The sequence below is a fragment of the Camelus ferus genome, chromosome 26 (genome assembly GCF_009834535.1).
Source record: "Camelus ferus isolate YT-003-E chromosome 26, BCGSAC_Cfer_1.0, whole genome shotgun sequence".
NCBI classification, from domain to species: Eukaryota; Metazoa; Chordata; class Mammalia; order Artiodactyla; family Camelidae; genus Camelus; species Camelus ferus.
Genome location: NC_045721.1, coordinates 22,565,998 through 22,579,905, shown reverse-complemented (window position 1 = coordinate 22,579,905; position 13,908 = coordinate 22,565,998). Strand labels below are relative to the sequence as shown.

Genomic DNA, 13,908 nt, shown 5'->3' with positions numbered 1-13,908 from the left:
CATGTTCCCACTCAGGCTAGCTCCAGAGAATCGTTACCCCTTCCGGTCCCCTGGTGTCCTGCTGGGCGAGTGACAGGAAGCAAACTGCAGGAGAGGGGAGGCCCAGTCATCTTCTGAGTAAAGACATTTACCCTAATAGTAAATTAATCTGCGAAAATAAACTAATCTGCCTAGAGTTATTTTTTAAGGGAAATATTTATGCACAAATGGATGTCTGATTGGTAGCCTGTGTGAGGGAATCTGTTTCTGAACGGCATCTCCACCCCCTTGAGTGTTTCCTGCTTAGTCAGAGTGTGGGGAGGCCTTCACAGAGCCACTGTGTGACGTGTAACATCCTTGTCTATGGAGAAACTTCTATTTTACAAGATACTAAACAGGGGCTTAAAGAATCAGAATGTGAGAGGAGTGGGAAGTTTAATTGTCAGTAAGTGTTTAAATGTGGTACAATGAAAAGAAATGACTAGATATTCTTACTAATGGAGAAATAGTACAAAAATAAATAAGCTTAAATCACAAGAAATTGACATACAGTGTAAAAATTAATTTTCCTAATGTCAAAGCAAGAATTTCCAAACTTTTAAAGTCATACAGATTGACCGTCTTCACTTACCCCTTCTGATTCATAAACTGTTTTCTCTGCAGTCTTCCGTTAGTGTACAAACCACATGCTTGTGGACTGATAATAATAGCATGTGATATAACGCAGTTTCCAACGAAATGCTCTGTGAATTACATTCCCATGATCAGAATCAGTGGTAAACGGAGCTGGTCTGCTTTACCCCAGAATATCATCAACACTTATGCTCAGATTTACATACTCATAGTCAGCCTGAGCCCCTTCTTGTGGTCTGTCTTGACTCACCAGGTTTCCGCACCAGGCTGGGCCCCCCTTCTTTTGTGCCCAAATCAGCCTGGCACACCTGGGGTCTTGTCTGACCTGCTGTGTTGACACAGGCAGGTCCAACGTCTTAGGCTCCTTGTTTAGTACCTACTTGGTTCTTTACTGCGGGTAATTCTAACGCTTGCTGGTTTCCTTACAAATGGGGAAAAATTGTATCATGATTCTGTGATTTAAAAGTATGGAAAGAACCTGACGTTTAGTTCCCATGTATTTTATAGACAGCCATTGCTATTTTACTATTCCTTTATATTAAGTCCCAAGGTTCTTTGTGTTTATGTAAGCCTTCTTTCCTTCACTTGGTCTATTTATTTCAAAAGTGCTTTTAGATCTGCTTTTATATTTTATTTTAGTCTCTATCAGATAATATTAGATGGCTGATCTTTTTTTTTTTTTATTTTACTAACCATATAAGGGAAGTGCATAGGCCGGAATATGACATTATTAAATAATCATGCTCATCAAATTCAGTGTTGGAATATCAAGATAGTATGAGGCTAATGAAAAATGCTTTGGAACGCTGCAAACGTGGTGTATCTCATGTTACCAAGTGGGAAATACGAGTTTAAAGCCAGAAAGCCTGGGAGAGGAAACAGGAGAGATTAATGCTATCCCTTTGGGCTTTAGTCTCTAATATAAAACACTTTGCATGCTGAGAACATTTAAAGGACAGAGCTGCCTCTTTACAGCAAATTTTGTAAAGAAAAGAATGTGCAAAAAAGATCTTTAAGATTCCCTTTTTAAAGTTACGATACGGTGCACAGTCATTACAGATGGAATTATTAGAAATAAGGAGACCGATGAAAACCAGGCCCCTGTGAAACAAGGTGCAGCTAGAATCAAGAGCAGTCGCAGTCTGCAGACGCGCACGTCCTCACCGCATTGCCATTTAAGCGAGCGGGCACGCAAGCTTTAACAAGTCGGGACTCTGAGAAAAGAAGAAGGCTACAGAAAAGCCATCTGCAATTGTAAAATACCGAGGGGAGAGGCAGGAGTCTAAACCGTACCCAGGAAATAAATGTGCAGTTAGGAGCATTCAGAAGTAGTGCCAGAGGAGGATGAGGCCGACGTGAACGAGGAGGAGAATTCTGAAAGCACTGCAACAAACGTTAAGGAGGCACGAGTCAAATGGAGCGTCACCCTAGAAACTGCTGCTGAAAGAAGAGTTAAGAGTAGAGATAAACTATTAGAAAAACAATCACTCTGATGGAGGACGCATAAAGTAAACGGAATAAAGATGTAAGTATGGACAGGGGAAATAAAGCACGGTAAACAAGAACAGAGTGTCATTTTAGTTCCACTACATTAAATGTGCATAGTGCATAATACACCTTGAAGAAAAGAATATGCCTTGTTCCTGAATTCTGTTAGATTTCCTAAGTCCCTTCGCCTACCTGTGAAAACACCTGTTTCTCGTTGTGCGCGGTAACCACTGATGTCAGTAAGAGTTAAGTTTCCTCCATATTAGTTTAAACTGAATTCACTAATGAGGTTTGGGTTTTGTGACCTCTTGGTGAAATCTTATAACATGTCTCTTTCCTTATTGAAGTATAGTTGATTTATAATATTTCAGGTGTACAGCAAAGTGATTCAGTTACACGTATGTCTATATACTATGCCACTTCCTAAAGGACAATATACTGTAGTGGAAAGTTAATAAAGTTAGGACCCGGGTTCAAGTTCACTTTTGACCTTCTACTAGCTTATGTGACTTTGGACGACCAATCTAAACTCCCTTAGCATCAGCTGCTTCATCTCAAAATGTGTGCACTAATTATGCCTTCAGAACAATAACTCAGGAATGAAATAGAAAGCATTTAACACTGTCCCCAGGACTGATAAATATTAGCTTTTTTTTCCGCCTCCAGATTCCAAAGTTTCTGGCCAACCTCGAAGTTCATGATGCCAAGAAAATAGTACCTGCTAATAGGCATGTTGAGAAAATCCATTAATGATGAAAAAACTTGGCTGAAAAGTGTTGGTGTCACTGTTTCATCAGATTCCTTCGGTAAACGGCCACAGTTTAAAAAGCTTTGACTTTAGGTGGCTGACAGCAGCGGACAGCATTGCTTGCAATCAGAGATAGCGCAGTGTGAACACATCTAACAATCCGGAAGCAGAAACAGGACAGTAAACATTTTACACAGTGCATTACCGTGCCCCTCCAGGGCACTCAAAAATATAATCCATGGTGATTATGACAGTGATGAACAGGACCAGGCCCTGCAGTCAGCGCCTAGAGCTGTTAGCAAAAAGCCGTGCACTTAGGAGGGGGAGGCGGTCGCCTCTGTGGCCTCCACCGGGTCCATTTCCACACGCTGGGTTACAGGGAAGTGATTTAAGAAGTGTAGGGCTTTGAGAAGACAGGAAATGGCCTGTTTTGTGATCCAAATAAAATGCTGACAGTCTTTCATGAAACCATTTTCAATTTCTGCCCTGAAACCTTATTTACATTTTTTTCTCCTTCAAGATTCTATCTTAGGGATACTAAATTCTCCTGGTGTGGGGTGGGGGGTGTATTCTGCAAGTTCTTTGATTCAGAAAGCTATTAAGGATATAGCTTCAAAGTTGCTTTAACTATCTTGAGGTAAGGCCAAGAAGGTCTCTATTTTCAGTGAGGTATTGATCAGGAGACAGAGGGAGAAAAACTAAATAAATGGAACCAAAAGAACTGAGAAACGCAACTCTGGTTTTTCTACTTTTTCTACAGGAGGCAAATGGCAGAAACTGCTTGTCACTTGCCACGATCTGTTCTCTCCTTCCCCCCTTGCTAACAGAACTCCAGTTTTATTGGATATTCAAGGATCACCAATGATCCCAGCTTAATACATAAATATCTTCACTTCCCCAAATAACTTTGCAGCAAGGGAAAGCTATGTTACCCGGTTCCAGCCAGATATAGGATATAGGCAGACATATCTGGGGGAAGTAGCCCTTCTCAAGACAAGGCAAAACTTTATGGGAAAGGCTTCTGGACCTTTCCCTTTCTTCCTGCCTGGGATCAGAATGTGATGCCTGGAGGGGCAGCAGCTATTTTGCAAACATGAGTACAGAGGCCACAGGCTGATGAAGGGGGAATAGGGAACAGGAGTTTGAACCGTTGATGATCTTGAAGAGTTTTAGCTGCAGCAGCCCTGGACTTACCATCTCCACAGTGTCCTGTGCATGAGAAAAATAAGCCCTTTCTGTGGTTAAGTCATTGTTTTTCAGGTTTTGAGAAAAATCGGCCCTTTTTGTGTTTAAGTCACTGTTTTTCAGGTTTTCTATAGCTCTAAGCAAACATGATGTTATGTAGAGCATGTGTTATTGGTGGAGTTATTTTTAAGTACATAACTGTTACGTGCACTGGGAAACCAAAAACTTTGTGTGACTCGCTTTATTGCAATATTCATTTTATTATGGTGGTTTGGAACCAAACCCGTGATATCTCTGAGGTCTGCTTGTATTAGCCAATGTGTACACATGCACATACATATTTGTATTTTATATGTACATATATACCCATGTACATAGTATACATATAGTTATGTATTCATATATCTGGATGTTTGACAGGTACTTGCATACACATTTAAACACCTAGGTATTTTTATTTGATTTGTTCTCACCATCAAGAGATATTTTTAAACGGATATGAAAAGAATAGCATCTGACGAGCAGTACGCATCTGAAACCATAAATGTAATTGTCAGGAAGTTCCAAAGCACAGAATCGTAGGGTGAGGGAGATGGATATTTTCAGGTCAAAAGTTGACCAGAGGAGTTCCCCAGGTCTTTAACTTCATGCTGTTAATTCCATTACATGAAATAATTTAAAGCTCTGTTTTTCAAATCTTTTTTAATTCATAGACACTTAAAGTGATAAAGCTGGAAGGGACTTGGGAGATCACCTTGTTCATGTCCTCTGAGTTTATGGATAATGAAGCTGAGATCCTAAAACACAGGTGATTTGTCCTGCGCTGGGAACATGTCAGTGGCTGAGCTGAAACCCAAACCCTTTTCCTTGATCTTCACTCAGGCTCTGGGTCAGAAGGCAGGTGTGTCAGTGGAGTCTCCAGGCTGAGGAACCCTCTCTTGTGATCATTCCATGCAAGTGTCAGCCCTTTGTGTCACTTTGTGTCACTCTGTGGGGCTGGAGAACCTGGGGGACAGCCACCAACATGATGATGCTCATGGTGCCTGTGGTCGGTGAGTAATAGTCATTTGTCTCCGATCCAGGGGTCTCGCGTCTTCTGCCAGAATCTATGAAACAGTAAGAGGTTAATTTATTAGCCTGTAAGTCAGATAAAATCAAATGCCAGGCTGGATATAATAAGCCTCATAGTAAAAGTTGGGAATTGTTAATGCCTTTTCAATGTTATGTGCAGTCACCTGTGGGATTTACATTATTTTTTTTAAACTTTGAGAGAATCACCCATAAAGCCATTTGAGACTCAAGTTTTTACTTGTGGGGAGGTTCTGATGATAAATTCAATCCATTATTATGGGACAACTCAGATTTTCTACTTTGTCAGTTTTGGCAAGTTGTTTTTCAAGGAATTTGTTTGCTTCATGTAAATTGTCTTATATGTTGGCACAAAGTTGTTCATAATATTCCCTTATTATTCCTTTAGTATCTAGAATATATGAAAAAAAAGCCAAACTTTCATTTATTCCTGAAAATAGTTAGTTTTGGTTTTCTTTTTAAGTTCTTTGTCCTTATCAAAAGAAACATTTTATTAATCTTTTCAGAGAACTTGGTTTCAGTTTTGTGGATTTCCTCCATTGTTTGCTTTATACTTCTTGATCTCCATTCTTATATTTAGTATTTTTTTTCCTTTTATATATTTGGGCTTAAATTGCTTGTCTTTCTCTAAATTCTCTTTTATAATTCTTATTTTTTATTGAAGTGTAGTCAATTTACAATGTTAGTTTCAGGTGTACAGCAAAGCAATTCAGTTATACAATCACATACATGTATTTCTTTTTCTAAATTCTTAAGGTAGAAATTTAGAGTGATCTTATATCTTTTTTCTTTCCTAATTTAAGAATTATCCTTTAAGCACTGCTTTAGCAACATCCCACAAATTTTCACAGGCCGTATTTTTATTACAATTTTACTCAAACACAGTTTTTATTTTCTTTGTGATTGTTCTTCCCTTGACCTCTCTGATATTTAGAAGGGAGTTCTTTAATTTCCAAATGTCTAGGCTTATCTAGATATATTATTGATTTCTAATTTAAGTCTGTTATTATCAGTTAACATGCTTTAAAAGTCAAGCCTTTTAAGTTTATTGAGTATGTTTCTTTCCTAGCATATAGTTTATCTTGGAGATTGTACTATATACACTTGATAAGGGATGTTAAAATCACCATTGGATTTGTCTACTTACCCTGTTAGTTCGACCACTGTTTGCTTTGGGGTTTTTGTTTTGTTTTGTTTTGTTTTGTTGGTATCAACATGGTTTAGCCTTTAGGTTTCAACTCTCAGGGCCAACATATGAAGAATGATGTCAGACTCACTTTTTAAATTGAAGTATAGTTGACTTATAATGTGTTAGTTTCAGATATACAGCAAAGTGATTCAGTTACACGTATACATATACATATTCTTTTTCAGATTCTTTTCCATTATAAGTTATTACAAGATATTGAATATAGTTTCCTGTGCTCTACAGTAGGACCTTGTTGTTTATCTATTTTATATATAGTAGTGTATATCTGTTAATCCCAAACTCCTAATTTATCCTTCCTCCTCACCTCTTTCCCCTTTGGTAACGATAGTTTGTTTTCTGTGTCTGAGTCTACTTCTGGTTTGTAAATAAGTTTATTTGTATCATTTTTTAAGATTCCACGTATGAAAGATATCATATGGTATTTGTCTTTCTCTGTCTGACTTACTTCACTTAATATGATAATCTCTAGGTCCATCTATGTTGCTGCAAATGGCATTATTTCCTTCTTTTTTGTGGCTGAGTAATAGTCCATTGTATATATATCCCACATCTTTATCCATTTAACTGTTAATAGACATTTAGTTTGCTTCCATGTCTTGGTCATTGTAAATAGTGCTGCTATGAACACTGGACTGCATGTATCTTTTTGAGTTAGAGTTTTCTCCAGATATATGCCCAGGAATGGGGTTGCTGGATCATATGGTAACTAGAGTTAATAGACTTGCTTTTGATTTCGTATCCAGGTTGACAATCTAATATACTTCCCTAGCATTTCTGCACGTGTGAGTAATTGGGGAGGGGGTGGTTGTTGGGGAGCCCTGTGGAGGAATGAACTCTTGAACAACAAGCTCTCAGGGAATGTCATTATTCCCTGAGAACCTCAACTCTATGTACCAAAGTCATGTTGAACAAAATCTACTTCTAATCAAGCAAAATAAGGACAGAGGTCATGGTGTGCCAAAGAGCAATCAGAATATCAGGGCAGTGGCAGAACAGAATGGATACTGGTAAATATTTTGAAGGAACATGTGGCAGAACATGGTGCTTGCCTACCCAATATCCACTCTCTACTTCATTTCTGCTAAGAGAACCCTCGTTTTCCTTTTTTATTGGCAATGCAGCCAAAACACAGACAAAAACAAAACAAACAAAACGCCCTACCTGAGAAACTCAGACTCTGTTAAAGCAAAGGCTAACCACATGACATGATTTTGTCAATGAGATGAGCTGAAACCTACCAGGAGTTCCTGTGTAGTGTTACTCTCCTGACATGGGTGTCAGGCTTCCCTATTCTTCCTGCTTGGAACACAGAAGGGACTCTAGAGGTAAGGATTACTATCTTGCAGCCATGAAGTAACCATGAGGATGAAGGAACGAAAAGACAGAATAAATCCAGGATGTTGATGCTCTTACGAGGCCACTACACCAACCACACCACCTATGTCCAGATTTAATATATAAGACAAAGAAGCCCTTATTTGGTTAAGCTGCCATAATTGTGCTTCTGTTTTATGCAGTTGAATGTAATCCCTAACTAATCCCCAAAGCGCAAGTCGTAAGAAACTCATGACTGTGTCACAAGCCAAATGCAAACTTCTGCCTGGGAGTTAACACTTCCACATTTTCTACTCCTCTAGAATAACTTCTATAAAAAATAGACTTCAAAACTTTTTATGTTATCATGCAAAGAACTCAGTGCAGACTTTCATCCATTTGGCATCATTTTGGTAATTGGAAGTCCTCCAGGCAGTGGTTTTCTCTCTTTGAAATATCCCTCCTTTTTCTAAAATGAAGCATTAAGCCCAGGCTATACCAAGAAAGATTGTTGACTGCCCTTCTGTAAAACAGTTCGACTTCCCACACAGTTTGAAAGACAGTACACGGTGAAATTTGTACAAAATTATTTTCTTATCTGGAATCTCTGCAAGTGTGTTTCTGTAACTGCCTTGGCCTTTTCGATCTGAGTTAACATCATGCTTAACCCTTTTCTTTTGGGGAGTTTTGAATTCCTAACGTTCAGTGTGAATCCTTTTCACAGAGCACTGAACCTCAGAAGCAAGTTCTAACATGCATGTGCTGAGGGATTAATCAAGCCATTTACAATCAGGCTGTCACATGCATATCTACTGATACAAACTTCCAGTCCACATCTAAAATAGACAGCAATTCCAGTTGGCATTTAGGATATGACCTCGGATACCCTGGCTGAGAGTTAATACAGGAATAGAATGCAGTGTTACTCAGCTCTGCTAATCCAAATTAGAACACTTTGTAAAGGTGAGTGTTTAATCCCTGAAAGGCTGTAAAACACATATGTGTGTGCACATGCAGGCACGCACACACACACAAACACACCCTAGCATTTTCCTATCATTTCACCAATGAAAATAGTGGAACAGAAAAAACCCCCAAAAATGTAGGAGTCAATATTTAGCGAGTAAGCACAAAGTGCAGAATTTTAAACATCTAATAGCTTTGGGTCTGATAAACCTTTCAAGTCCAAGAGATGAGTAATGGAATATAGACCCTATTGTGAATTAATCACTAGTCCAAACTGGTCCAAAACAATAATAATTAGATCAGAAATGCCAAAGAATCCTTCTTGAGACTTAACAGATAAACTCTGAACCCTGTCTGCATAATATGAACAATGTCAAAATATTGTTTATTTTTTAACAGGTTTCAAGATATCTACAAATATTATAAGACTGAGTTTCTCTGTTGACTATGATAGCTGATTAAAATTACATATGCTAAAAGTTTGGCAAAAGGTGACCTTATATTTGTCTGCGGAAATGGACCCTTCTGTTCTGTTAGGAATGTAACTCTATTTTTACTATATTATAACCATTGTGTTCTCACTGAGACATCAAATACAATAGATTGGACACAATCATCTCTTGAGCTTTTTGTTTGTTCCATTACATAGATAGAGACGGACACACATAACAGCTGACAAGTTATCTCCTGGTGTGTGAATGTCATCGAGGAGGCTGGAGCATGCCCAAGAGTCTTAAAGAAGCTCACTATATTTATATCTGACCTTTAGTCAATGATATAACCTCTTTCTATACGGTCTGTCAAGCTCAGGATGGAGTATTTTTCCTTAACCTGTGCATACCTTTGATTGCTTCATGCTAGCGAGGTCCATCTGGTGCTGTCATTTCACAGCTATCAATTTCAATGTCACCTAACTTCAAATCACACCCCAACACAATCCAGCCAAACTTGGAATGTCCACAAGGTAGATACCATGGCATAATGACATGACAGAATCCAAGCATTTCTGCTTTAAACTCCAGGTCCATTCTCAGGCTCAAGACCTTTCCTGGGCTCTTCTTTGTGGTGAGAAGAACTTGGCTCAGTCTCTTCTCTTCTTGTCTGCTGTCACCTCCCCTCTGGTTTGCTTCCACTTCTCAAAATGCCTTGCTGTTCCTAAAAACAGCACCCAACCTGCTAATGTCTTAAGAATTTTCCAGTTGCTCAGTATGTAATTCTGGCAATCATTTATAATAACATCACTGAGTCTGCAAGTAAAAATATTTCAAACCTTTTATAGTCTTGGTCCTTGGTCTAAAATGACCAAGTCACTACTTGATCATTGCTACCTGAAATCTATTAAGATTTCTGTTCTGAGCTTCTGTTTCCTAAGGCGGGCTCCTCACTAACCCCCTCCCCCACATTCTGACCTGATCAAGGCAGATCACAGTTGCCCTTTTGCCTCAAGTGGCAATGCTCCATTCTTGAAAAGGATATCTTTGATGTAACTTCTCATGGGAACAAATGTGGTCCCCACCAGAAATCTAATGTTTATAGTAATTGCCTTCCGAGACCTGATTCCTTTTTGTCTTTCAATGTGCCAAATAAAACTTGTTTTATGTTGACATATTTATTTTAATTCTTTTCAGTAGTAATCTGGCAGGAATTGTGGGGGAAATTGTCTTCAGAAATGGTTGGCAACCAAATGATAACACCATATGAAGCACTAATATTTGTAATCCTTTCTAAAATTGCCAAAACTCCATATTTCAAAATTCTGCTCTGAAGTGTTAACGCTCACTTACGGTGATTGCAGAAAATATTTAACTGACTAAATAAAATTTCTCTAGAAAATGCCAGATTACAGGCACTGGGAGCCCTCCTTTTCTTCTTCGGTAACTAAATACCTTGGAGTTAGTTGAAATAAGGTCCTTTGGAGCTTAAGTGAAACTTTAAAAGGCAGATAATTTTATCTTGTGAAAGCTTTTCCAGAAAAAGCAAAGACTGCATGAGTCATTTTATGAGCTTAATATCTTAAAATTAGATAAAGACAATACAGAAGAAAAGGGAAATAGCCTACTTCTGAACATAAATGAGAAAATACTAAATAAAATATTAGCCAAATAAATTTATAAGCTATTAAGACTAATACTAAGTGAATTTGTAGGAATGATCTCAGGAATGGTACAATGGCTTACTGACCAAAACTCTATCCATGTAATTCATCACAACAGTGGACTAAAATAAAAATTATCATCTCAGTAGATAGAGAAAAAGCATTTAATAAATTTTACACTTATTTAATGATAAAACAAAAGGAACTAAGAAAACTGGGAGCAAATATGATGTCTTTAACTTGATAAAAGTATTCATTTACAAGACTCAGCTAAATAGCATTTATTGAAGAAATTTTGAACTCAACAAAGCAAGGATATCTTTTATCACAACTATTCAGTGTAGTACTGAAGGCCCTAGCCAACACAATAAGACAAGGAAAATAATTGGTAATGATAAGAATTGGAAAGGAAGAGATAAAACTTTCATTATTTATAAATGATAAGGTTATGTAGAAAACCAAGAGAATGAACAAATTAGTGTATCTGATAAGAGTTAAGTGAAATTGCCAGACACAAGATAAACTTTAAAGATTAATAGCATTTTTCTGCACCACTAGTCTCAAAATACTGGTTCCTCTAAAAGTTGATAAATAAAACTTTAAAAAACATATAATCCTTATCTTTAAAAAGCAAGCCAGCACATTTTATGAGCCTTGTATGACCCCCATATTTATTTATAAACTGCAAGTAGGTACTTTACAAACAACATAATGTAGAGACTAAAAGCCAGATTGCTTTGGGTTCAAATCTTGGTTCTGTCACTCACACCTGTGTGAACTTAGGCAGATTACATAACCACTCTCTGCCTCCTCTTTCTTGCCTTTAAAATGATGGGGAAAAAATTACCACTTAGGATTTTGTGAGGATTAAGTGATTAAATACTTAGAAAGCATCTGAATAGTACCTAGCACAAAGTTGGTACCTCATAAAAATTAGCTATCATTATTATTATTATATATAGAACAAATGTATTAATACATTAGGTACTATTTGCCTAAAAATTAAAATCTTAACATAAAATAAATAATAAGTGTTTATAGAAGTGCTAATATTTTCTTCTCCTCCTCAATTGGCTGTCCACATTTTACCTTGGAATCCAGGACCTCACATAGAAAAAAACAAATAAAAATATAAGAGAAGATAATTTGTCACTCAAAATATCAATGCAAACTATGAAATACCTAGGAATTAGACCGATGAAGAAAGAAGGTCTTCACAGAGAAACTTAAGATTTCTAAAGCTAATCAAATGAGATCTTAATAAAGAAGGTGTGTTAACATTGTAAAGTTATTAACGGTTTCCCAAGTTTATCTATAAACTCAGTGTTTATATATGATCAATATCTCAGCAGAATTTGCAGAAGAACATGAAACTGATTCTAAATATAATTTGAAAGTTTACACATTCATACAAAGTTAATATAATTTTGAGAAATAAGACTAAAAGTGGAAACTCATGAGATATTAAGATGCATTATGGTGCCACAGTACTAAAAATAGTATAGAATTTGTACAGATAGACCAATGAAATAAAACAGAGAGACCAAACAGCTTTATATATAAAGGACACGTGTATATAGCAATGTGGCATCAGGCATAAAGGCTTAAACATAAACATACATGTTTTAGCCATATTTCCCTAGGGTATCCTGCATAACACACCATCCCAAAATCTCAGTGGCTTCCAACAATGGACATTTTAATTTCTCACTCACAAGTTTTTAGTCAGATAAGAGAATCTGCATCCAGTCGACCCAAAGTAGTCCAATCGCCAGTCCTGACAGTGGTATGGTGAAGTCTGTTCCTTCCTAGAGGTAGGAGGCAAGGAAGGGTTAATAATAGCACTGTGGGTAGTTGGGAATAATAATCCATCGATCATAATAAAACTATAAACAAAGTTAATAGAAAAATTGTTGAGAGAGAATTTATGAACTGGAGCGGGGAGTTCAAATTATACTGTAAAATACTGGTTAATTTGAAAAAAGCAAAAGTAAAGCTCTCAGGATAGAAAAAGTTAGCTTATGTATGATGGATTGGAAAAGGAAGTTAGCATTATCCAGGCAGTGTTTCCTGGAATGTAACAAGAACTCACACGTACGAAAAAAAAAAGTAAGTTTCAAGAAAGCAGAATTTTTTTTTCCCTGCCTTGATGACTGTTGTATCTCCAGTGCTCAGGTAAGTGCCTGGCAATACTGACACCTCCTTACTGTTTATTCTGTCTCAAGACTCCCTTCCCATCTGTCCTTTTCTCCAAAACAGAAATATTAATTTCCCATTGCTGCTATAACAAAGTATTACATGTTTAGCGGCTTAAAACAACACAGATTTATTCTTCAAGCGTTCTGGAGGTCAAGAGGCCCAAAATCAGTCTTACTAGCCTGAAGTCAAGGTGTCAGTGGGGCTGGCTCCTTCTGAAGGCTGTGGGGACCTACAACCTCCAATTTCTGGAGGTCGCCTTCATTCCTTAGCTCCTGACTCCCTCTCCGTCTTCAAAGGCATCAGTGTAGCATCATCCCAGCTCCTTCACTGACTGGGTCTGTCCTCACATTACCTTCTCCATCGTTGACCTTCCTCCTCTCCCTTATCAGGACCTTTGTGATTACGCTGGGTCCACTCAGATAATCCTGAGTCACGTCCTCATTTCACAATCCTTGATTTTTAATCACATCTGTCAAGTCCCTTTTGCCATTTAAAGAAAAACACTCACAAATCCCACGGATTAGATCACGAACGTGTTGGTGGGGGGCATTATTCAGCCAGGATTTCTCAACCTTGGCACTATTAATGCTTTCAACTGGATAATTAATTTTTGTTGTAGTGGCTTGTCCTGCACACTGTAAGATACTTAGTAGCATCCCTGCCTCTGACTCCTTACATCTCAGTAGTACCCCTTGCCCCTAGTTGTGACCAAATGTCACTGGTTGAGACCCACTGCTTCACAATATTCTGGGGATCACTTAATTAAGCGAATCTAAGCATGTCAATCTGCATAGAATTCTTTATTCGTTCCCCTATTCCTTTCAACATTATACTCATAGTTCTTAGCATACCATCTCAGATTTTCCATAACCTGGCTTTGCTGCCTTCTCTTGGACCCATCCCATCCTCACTTCCGGTCCTCTTGTCCTCCAGATAGTCTTGTAACTCCCCCAAGTGTGAAGTTCTCTAGCACCTCCTGGCTTTGTGAATCAGCCCCCACCC

General features: G+C 37.9%; 1 protein-coding gene and 1 long non-coding RNA gene across 7 annotated transcripts in view; one reads left to right on the top strand and one right to left on the bottom strand.

The window, feature by feature from the left end:
- Positions 1-13,908, top strand: part of NEIL3 (nei like DNA glycosylase 3) — a 357,388-nt gene that overhangs the window by 308,614 nt on the left and 34,866 nt on the right. Inside the window, exon 9 of one of the 6 annotated variants that reach the window (XM_032468754.1) lies at positions 4,916-5,085. The exons of 4 other annotated variants lie outside the window; for them this stretch is intronic. The gene's annotated coding sequence lies outside the window, so the exon portion shown is untranslated. Of the gene's footprint in view, positions 1-4,746; positions 5,086-13,908 lie in introns of all 6 variants that reach the window. One more of the 6 variants, XM_032468756.1, reaches the window with a different exon arrangement.
- Positions 5,006-13,288, bottom strand: LOC106728845. Its single transcript, XR_001365114.2, has 3 exons — positions 13,259-13,288; positions 12,423-12,515; positions 5,006-5,139 (listed from the first exon to the last, which is right to left on the bottom strand). It is a non-coding gene; the product is annotated as an uncharacterized LOC106728845 (long non-coding RNA).